We start from the raw sequence: 8,947 nt of genomic DNA, 5'->3' as shown, positions 1-8,947 counted from the left end.
AGGATGTTCAGGGGAATGTTATTGCTGCCGAGAAGGTTACTCTTGATGCTGCGATTCTTATGGTACAAAATTTGATGTTGGCAACGAGAAGAAGAGCGTCGGCTAGTAAGCAGGTTGAGACCAAGGGTAATGATGGTAAGAGGAAGTTTGAGTCATCTCAAGATTCTACTCAAAATGCTAGTAACAAACCTGTAGAAGGTACAAGGTCGAATTATAAGGGTACCTATCCTTTCTGTGTTCGTTGTGAGAGGCATCACCCGGGGAAGTGTACTGCTATTTGTTCATTGTGTAAGAAAGTGGGACACATTGCTAAGACGTGTAAGACTCCTCCAAAGGATAAGGCTATTGTTCCAGCCAAAGCTCCTCCTACATGTTATACTTGCGAAGAAAAGGGACACATTAGTTCAAATTGCCCTAAGAAGAAGGATAATCCCGATCCTGGAACTAATGCTACTGCTGCGAAGGGTCGCGCGTTTGTTATCACTGCTGCTGAAGCTCGAGATGAGGATGAGGTCATCAAGGGTACGTATCTTGTCAATAATTGTTATGCAACTATTTTATTCGATACTGGTGCCGACAGAAGTTACGTGTCTAGTGATTTTTGTACCCTGTTTACTGAAAAGCCTCAACCCTTAGAGGCTAAACTATTAGTAGAAGTAGCCAATGGAAAGATCATGCAAGTCGATAAAATCTATAAAAATTGCAACCTAATCTTAGCCAATAAAGAATTTAAGATAGACCTTTTACCGGTCGAGCTCAGAAGTTTTGACGTCGTAGTTGGAATGGATTGGTTACGTCCATTACATGCTGCTATCATGTGTTACGATAAAATTGTTCATGTTCCATTGGGAAATAGAGAGACTCTCATCATCCAAGGTGAAAAGAGTGGTTACAATCTCAATATTATCTCATGTATCAAAACCCACAAATACCTTATGAAAGGTTATCCAGCTATTCTAGCCCACGTTAAGATGATTGAACTGAAAGAGAAGAGTATTGACGATGTACCAGTGGTTAAAGACTATCCCGATGTGTTTCACGAAGATCTTTCTGGTCTTCCACCTCCTCGACAAGTTGAATTTCAAATTGATTTAACTCCCGGTGCTGCACCTATTGCTAAAGCTCCATACCGATTAGCACCCTCCGAGATGAAGGAATTATCCAACCAACTCCAAGAACTATTGGATAAAGGTTTCATTCATCCAAGATCATCCCCATGGGGAGCTCTTATTCTATTTGTTAAGAAGAAAGATGGTACGTTAAGGATGTGCATTGATTACCGCGAACTTAACAAGCTTACTATCAAGAACCGTTATCCGTTGCCGCGTATTGATGATTTATTCGACCAAATCCAAAGGTCAAGCATCTATTCAAAGATTGATTTGAGATCGGGTTATCACCAACTCAGAGTCAAGGAATCCGATATTCCTAAGACTGTTTTTCGCACTCGTTATGGGCACTATGAATTTTGTGTCATGCCTTTTGGTTTGACGAATGCTCCTGCTGTGTTCATGGATCTTATGAATCGTGTTTGCAAACCTTATCTCGATAAATTCGTCATTGTTTTTATTGATGACATTTTGATCTACTCCAAGAGTGAGGAAGAACATGAGCAACATTTGCGCATGATTCTTGAACTCTTACGAAAGGAACAACTTTATGCTAAATTTTCTAAGTGCGAGTTTTGGATTAAAACCGTACAATTCCTTGGACATGTTGTTGATGTAAACAGAATACATGTCGATCCAGCCAAGATTACTGCTATTCAGAACTGGGAGATACCAAAGACTGCGAAGCATATTCGTCAATTTTTGGGACTTTCTGGTTACTATCGAAGGTTTATAAAAGATATTTCCCTACTTGCTAAACCTCTTACAAAGCTAACTCAAAAAGGGAAGAAGTTTGAGTGGTCCGAAGAACAGGAATCTGCTTTCAAGATTCTGAAAGAAAAATTGACCACAGCCCCAATTCTATCCTTACCCGAAGGTACTGACGATTTTGTTGTTTACTGTGATGCTTCAAAGCAACGATTTGGTTGTGTTTTAATGCAACGAGAAAAGGTTATTGCCTACGCATCTAGGCAGTTGAAGAAACACGAGGAGAACTATACCACACATGACCTTGAGTTAGGTGTCATGGTATTTGTATTAAAGATATGGAGACATTATCTGTATAGTACCCATTTTACGGTGTACACTGACCATAAAAGTCTTCGACACATCTTTGATCAAAAATAGCTGAACTTGAGGCAAAGCCGATGGCTCGAGTTATTGAACGATTATCACTGTGAGCTGAAATATCATCCTGGCAAGGCGAATGTAGTTACCGATGCCCTTAGTCGAAAAGATGATGTTAAACGCGTTTGTGCTTTAAATCTGAAAATCAAATCAAATTTTATGACACAAATCTGTGAAGCTCAAGTGGAAGCTATTAAATCGACACTTATCGAAGGTGAAGGACCTATTGGTTTCGAGAACCAACTTCAAGTAAAAGCTAATGGTACGTGGTACTTTGGCAACAAAATTTGGGTTCCTCTCTTCGGTAATCTCCGTGAACTAGTCTTGGATGAAGCATATAAGACTAGGTATTCTATTCATCCCGATTCCAGTAAGATGTATCACGATGTGAAGGAATTCTACTGGTGGCCTAACATGAAAGCCGACATTGCTACTTATGTTAGCAAATGTCTCACTTGTTTGAAAGTCAAGGCCGGACATCAAAAGCCTTCTGGTCTGTTGACACAACCCGATATTCCGCAGTGGAAGTGGGAATGTATCACTATGGACTTCGTTACTAAGTTACCTAAGACTTCGAACGGTAACAATACTATTTGGGTCGTAGTTGATCGTCTTACTAAATCTGCGCATTTCATACCGATCAAGGAAACCGATAAGATGGAGAAATTATCACAGCTTTATATTAAAGAAATTGTCTCACGTCATGGTGTTCCTATTTCGATTATTTCTGATCGCGACAGTCGATTCGTATCCAGATTTTGGAAAACTTTACAATCTCCTCTTGGAACTCAACTCGACATGAGTACAGCCTATCATCCGAAAACTGATGGTCAAAGTGAATGAACTATTCAAACCATGAAAGATATGTTACGTGCTTGTGTAATCGATTTCGGCAAAGGATGGGATAGACATCTACCTTTGGTTGAATTTTCTTACAACAATAGTTATCACTCCAGCATTAAGGCTGCACTTTTGAAGCTTTATATGGACGAAAATGTAGATCCCCTTTGTGTTGGGATGAACTCAAGGACAGACATTTAACTGGTCCTGAAATCATTCAAGAAACTACCGAAAAGATCGTTCAAATTAAGCAACAATTAGAAACTGCCCGTAGCTGACAAAAGAGCTATGCCGATAAGAAACGAAAAGACATCGAATACCAAGTTGGAGATAAAGTCATGTTGAAAGTATCCCCTTGGAAAGGTGTTGTCCGATTCAGTAAACGAAGTAAACTCAGTCCACGATACGTTAGGCCTTTCACAGTCACTCAAAGAGTCGGTCCTGTGGCGTACCGATTAGAACTACCAATTGAACTTAGCCAAGTACATGATGTGTTTCATGTCTTAAATCTTAAACGGTGTCTTGTTGATGACACACTCGTTATTCCTTTAGATGATGTCCTCATTGATGAGAAAATGCACTTCGTTGAAGAAGCTATAGAAATCATGGAAGGAGAGGTCAAACAAACGCGTAAAAACAACATACCTATCGTTAAAGTCCATTGGAATTCGCGTAGAGGCCCCGAATATACCTGGGAACGCAAAGACCACATGAAACAGAACTATCCCCATCTCTTCTTAACTGCTAATGCAAACGAGGAATCTACCTAAAACTTCGGGACGAAGTTTTCAATAACGGGGAGGTACTATAACGACCCTCAATTTTTCCATTCTATATTTTTCCTTATTAAATGCCCAACTAAATAATTAAACTTAACAATTATACTTTAATTAACGATTGTTAAGAATTATATTAATTAACTTTATGTAATAATTAAAAAGTTAATAAAGGATAAAAATAATAAGTTTATTAACTTTTGTGAATAAATAAATAACTTTAAAACTTGTGTACTTAAAATAATTAAACTGGATAATTAAGGAATCATTTAAGCTAATCTAAAGTATAAGGTTTAAAGTGAAAAGTCCCAAAACCCTCCTTAAAAATGCCCTAGCCGAAATTTAAAAAAAATAATAAGTGAATTGCCTAAAATACCCCTCTAATTTTCGACACCCATCATCCCTCTTAACTCCCTCTTCAAGCCAACTTGTTCCCTAAGTAATTCCTAATTAAACCCTAATTCTAGAATCCTCCTAACACTCCTATAAATAGAGGCCTAAGCTAACCCATTCTATGTACCAAATCACAATTACAACTCTCTCTCAAAATCTCTCTCCCTCTCTCCCTAGTTTCGGCCAAAACCGAAACCACCACCACCATCACCATCGAAATCCATCACCACCTTCAAGGGATTTCCAAGTGATCTTCAAGCGTTCTTCACGTTCTTCGTTTTCTTCAATAATCTTCGAGTTGTTCTTCAAATCTTCAAGGTTTTTGATCATCATCTTCAAGTGTTCATCAACTTTTCTTGTTAATCTTCATCTATCTTCATCAAGGTAACAAACCCTAAATCCAAAACTCTTAAAGTTTACTTTCAATTCATGTTATAATCATAATCGTATTCATACTAGTTCATATACATATATATTGTTCTTGTAAAAATATATATATATATATATATATATATATATATATATATATATATATATATATATATATACATATACATATACCTACGGTATATATAAAAAAAAGAATTTTATGTTTGATCTTCGGAAACCTAAAACCTAATAAAGATTATGTTAAGGTGGTTATAATTGGAAGGTATATACACATTACATATATATATCTACTAGTAAAAAAAAATATAAATATATATACATACATACACATACGGTTTAAAAAAAAAGGATTTTTAGTTTGATCTTCCAAACCCTAAAGATTGTTAGAAGATTTGTTAATGTTTAAAAGGGGTAACTAGATATGTACATACCATAAATACATACACTATGCCTATTTTTAAAAGAAAAATATATAAAACATATATATACACGAGTATATACATATAAAAAAATATAAATACTATATATATACATATACACGAAAATATATACATATATGTATATTAAACCCTAATTACACCTAAACTATACTACTTTAATTAAAACCCTAAACCTAACCCTAATTTATTAAAACCCTAATTAATTATTAAACCCTGGACATTAATTAAACCCTAGTTATTAATTACTAAACCCTAATCATTAATTACTACTCTAATTAATTAAACCTAATTAATAAATGAAACCCTAATATTACTTATACTATTATTTAACACTTACACTTATACTATTATTAACACATATACTATACTACCATTTTGGGATATGTATTAGATATATATAGATCTTCGAACTTTCTTGACGAATGATTCTACAAAACTCTTGGCGGAAGGGTTTGGATTTTCCGATTTAAAGGATCCTATAGCTCAAGCCCATAGACCTGAAATGGCCATTCGAAGGGAAAGGGGTGATTGGAAGTATATCTAATATGGCAAGTATCCTAAAATGGAAACACTTTTAAAATAGAAACTTTCTAATTATAAACTTACTAAAATGGGAAACTTACTAAAAATAGAAAATTTCTAAAAATGGAAACTTTCTAAAAGTAGAAACTTACTAAGAATGGAAACATAGTAAAACAGACTATACTTAAACTTAAACTTGGGCAAAACACTTACTACTCTTAAATGTCAATAGGTTGACTTTTCTGCTCACTCATCCAACTTTTTATTCCGAGGAATAACTAGCTCATCTCTCTACTTACTAAGGTGAATTCATAGCCCCACTCTTTATTGCTAGCAAACTTATTTACTTTTATTGGGGTGAGACACATGCTACTTTTACTATTTACAATTTAGACACAAGTGCCAATTGTTAAAACTATGCTATAACTGGCTATGTCTGACTAAGTCCCTACAGTGATATTTTTAATTGCTCGTGAATGCATGCTTAATTATTGGGGGTAGGCCTATCTGGAGTAACGTCCCCGATACATTTGACCAAGTCATTGTATTACTTAATAATGAAATTAAACCGACAAGTATAAACTACAACTTGTCTTTAGGGCAAACTTGAACGTTTAGTCTAAATATCACGCACTGGCATAACTTTTTGATCCTGCGAGATCAACTTTAAAAACTAAATCTTGTGGTCTAAAATAACGGTCAAATTTATTTGTTAAACCTATGAACTTCACTCAACCTTTTGGTTGACACTTTAGCATGTTTTGTCCCAGGTGCTGATTAATTCAAGCTTTCTTACTTACGACTTATGTGATGCTTCTTGGACATAGGATCAAGAGATATCGCATTTACTACTTTTTCATTTGAACATTTACTTTATTCCTTTGTAACGACATTTCATTTATTCCGCTGCGTACTCAATAAAGTTTATTCTATCATTTAGTATTGTTCTCGTATATTATAATATGTTGGTTTATTTAATATTAAGTCACATTTCGCCCAGGCCCTAACTGGGGGTGTGATACAAATACATATGCACATGTGGACGAGAAACCATATATTAGATTATATAGGTAAATATAAGTTTTTTAAACTATTTTATGTTCATTCGTACTTTTCATCAACACTTATTGGTGATTCAATCTACTAACATGTGAAAATCTTTGTAAATTAAAAGTTCTCGCAGTTCTCGCCCTTTTTGTGGTTCTTGTTTGAACTTTTGACGTATATGTATGTGTGTATGTGTGTGTGTGTGTGTGTGTGTGTATATATATATATATATATATATATATATATAGTTAATATTAAAATTCTATAATGATGATGTCATTATTATGCTAATTCCTTTGTTAAGAAAAAACCAAAAAGAAAAAGAAAAAAATCTAAGCATGGTGAATGATGTCATTAATCTAAATAATTTTGAATTAAAATTAATTCTAATTAATTAATTATTATTAAATCTTATTAATAATTATTTTAATTATTAAAATTAAATAATTTTAAATTATTTTAATTAATTATTTTGAATTGAGTACGAGAAAATATAAAAGTTAGGCATAAGGAAACTAATTCTAAATTTATATATTAATTTATATTTTTAAAATAAAATGACAACAATATTATCTCTTATGAATGGATGTGGATTGTTTAATACGCATTTTAGGTGTTTGAAGAAATGTTCAGTTGACGAGTTTCTTAGTCGAACTCCGTGGTTCCACGGGTCATTAAACTAAATAACTTTAGCATTTACATTCACTTAATACCTAAAACATATCATTAAACTGTTTCATTTAAACAAACCCGTAGTTCCACGGGTCATTTCACTAGTGTATATATATATATATATATATATATATATATATATATATATATATATATATATATATATATATATATATATATATATTAATAATATTATTAATAATATTAATAATAATAATTCATGAATAAATATAAATATAGATTAAATTTAAAAATATAAATATTTATAATAATAAATAAATATAAATAACAGTCGGGTCATTATTTTCTGATCGATTATCTAAGATATTAAAATTTAACATTTTAATTGAAACCGTTCAAGAAATCATGAATAGAGAAAATACATTGGTTACTCCGTAAGAGTTAGTAAAATACTTTTAACAATAGAATTTATAAAATACAAATATATAGATTTATAATATTGAAATTCATTCTTATTAGACCATTTTTTATAGTCACTGGTGATGAGATTTTGTGAGATATAGTGGTGAGTGACAAATATGATAGATAATAATAATAATAAAAAGAAATAGTGATGTGAAGGTGATAAGAGTGTTAGGATGAAATGTCAAATTTTGATTGAAAAGTAAAAGTGGACGAAAAAAATTTAAAAGTAAAAAAAATATATATACAAGTATTCATTATGCTCGTGATCAAGCCTATGAGGGGATCAATCACAACTGTAAAAGTTAAGCGCATCATGCCACGTTAATGGTTTAATGGGTAGCGCTATACTATAACAAACCCTTGATCATATGGGTTAACTATGCTCTTAGACCATTATTAATGGTGTTGCCTTGATAGAGTGTGATATGGGGTTTTTGTGGGGTGTAGTGCTATTGTAGCAATGGTGATTGAGTGATAGTGTGATGGAGTTTGTAATGATGAGGTGATGAAGTGTGAGAGAGTCCGTAACACCCCTTTTAATTATTTTATTATTTTTAAATTAAATTATAAAAATATTTATCTAAATTCTAATTGGTATATTATCCCTTCACACTCAAGTTCCTTCCCGTAATTGTAACACCCACTAGCATGTTTATCTACTTTACTGCGAGTTGCGCATAATTGTTGCGCGCCGCACAGCAGGTTAGGAAAGTTTGGCAGTTTTGTTAAGTTTTGTAAATGAAGAGTGATAATGTAAATGTATGAAAATGAGTTAAGACCAGGACAAGATGTCTTAAACCTTAACTTTTGGTCTCCAACACTTTCCAAAGAGCTCCCATCTTCTAGAGTGAAAAACCTTAGGGAGAGAAAATTAAATTTGTGAAAAGAGTGTTGATTTCTACCCAAATTGAAGCTCATCTTGGTGACTCCAGCTGCTAGGCTCCAATTGTTCTTGAAGTAAACCCTAGATCCGAATTTGCATGGTTGAATCTTGTAGTATTAAGTTATGCTTTGAGTTAGTTGTGATGATAAACCCTTAAATCTTAAAGATGTGGTTATACTGAGTCTAGCGATTGGGTGTGAAACTCATGAAAGTGGGTTCTTGGTTAGATGACGAATTTGGGTAATATGAGTCGTTGTGTTGGGTATTAAATTGTTAATCATCAAGTGTTTGATGATTGTAATGTATATAGAACGTTTTTTG

This window comes from Rutidosis leptorrhynchoides, chromosome 2, assembly GCF_046630445.1.
Source record: "Rutidosis leptorrhynchoides isolate AG116_Rl617_1_P2 chromosome 2, CSIRO_AGI_Rlap_v1, whole genome shotgun sequence".
Lineage (NCBI taxonomy): Eukaryota > Viridiplantae > Streptophyta > Magnoliopsida > Asterales > Asteraceae > Rutidosis > Rutidosis leptorrhynchoides.
The sequence above is the reverse complement of the archived record's forward strand: the minus strand, read 5'-3'. Positions refer to the sequence as shown.